The sequence below is a fragment of the Sciurus carolinensis genome, chromosome 14, assembly GCF_902686445.1.
Source record: "Sciurus carolinensis chromosome 14, mSciCar1.2, whole genome shotgun sequence".
NCBI lineage: Eukaryota > Metazoa > Chordata > Mammalia > Rodentia > Sciuridae > Sciurus > Sciurus carolinensis.
The window spans coordinates 28,087,823-28,089,296 of record NC_062226.1 but is presented as its reverse complement, the minus strand read 5'-3'; the positions used below and the strand labels follow the sequence as shown (position 1 = coordinate 28,089,296).

Here is a 1,474-nt window from a genome sequence, read left to right as displayed (position 1 = left end):
TTACTGATTCTTGATTTTATTTCTTGTGTTTTAGGAGTCTTTTAAGGAAATCTTGTCCTAAGCATAGATGATGAAAATTTGGGCCTACTTTTCTTCTATTTGATGCATGGTCTCTGGTCTTTGATCCATTTTGAGTTCAGTTTTGTATAGTGTGAGAGACAGGGGTTTACTTTCATTTTACTGCATATGGGTTTCCAGTTTTTCCAGCACCATTTGTTGAAGAGGTTATCCATTATATGTTTTTGGCACCTTTGTCTAGTTTGATATAACTGTATTTGTGTGAGTTTGTGTCTATGTCTTCTATTTCATACCATTGGTCTACCTATCTATTTTGGTGCCAATATCATGCCATTTTTGTTACTGTAGCTCTGTAATATAGTTTAAGGTCTGGTGGCTGAGCAAGGCTAATGAAGACAGAGAATAAAATATTTCTTCCTAGGTTTCTACCAACGCCTTGATTTATCCATGAGTCCATCTTGGGTCTCTTACCAAAAAAAAAAAAAACTTTGTATTTAGGATGGTTTTATTGAATAGGTTTTTCATTCAGCATATATTTTATAGCAGCTTTAACATCCTTATTCCTCAAGCTATAGATGATAGGATTCATCATGGGGATCACTACCCCATAAAATAAAGAAATGAGCTTGTCTAAAGTTTGCAATTGTCTTCGATCAGGTCTTGGGACTTGGGTTTTGCATACATAAAGAAGATGGTACCATAGAAAATGATCACCACAGTCAGATGAGCTGAGCAGGTAGAAAAGGCCTTGCGTCTCCCTGTGGCTGACTTCATTCTCAAGATGGTGTAGAGGATGAACATGTAGGAGAAGAAAATGACCAGCAGTGGGAGAACCAGGAAGGCCATATTTGATATCGACATGGTAATAATATTGAGGGATATATCAGCACAAGCCAGCTTGAGGACAGCTAAGATCTCACATGTAAAATGGTTGATAATGTTCTTCCCACAGAAAGGCAGTTGCATGGCAAGAGATGTTTGCACAACTGAATTGATTCCACCAGACAGCCATGATACAGAGGCCATCAGTGCACACACCCCCTTGCTCATGATGATGGGGTACCTCAGAGGGTTACAGATGGCCACATAGCGATCAAAAGCCATCATGCCAAGAAGAAAACATTCTGTTGACCCCATGGCAAATACAAAGAACATCTGTACTGCACATCCAGAGAAGGAAATATTTCTTTTCTTTGAGATTAAGCTCACCAATCCCGATGGAACAATGGATGATGTTCAGCAGATATCCAGGAAGGAGAGGTTGCTCAGGAAGAAGTACATGGGAGTGTGAAAATGGGAATCAAAGATGCTTAACTATGATCAGAACACCATTTCCACTTGGAATCCCTAGGTACATAATTAGAATCAGAACAAAGAAAATGAGCTCTCGTTTGGGATGACCAGAGAGACCCAGAAGAATGAATTCTGTCACAAATGTCTGGTTTACCTTATCCAT

At 39.1% G+C, this 1,474-nt stretch overlaps 1 pseudogene; it reads right to left on the bottom strand.

The window, feature by feature from the left end:
• Positions 1-523: 523 nt before the first annotated feature.
• Positions 524-1,474, bottom strand: LOC124964687 (olfactory receptor 13C3-like; annotated as a pseudogene).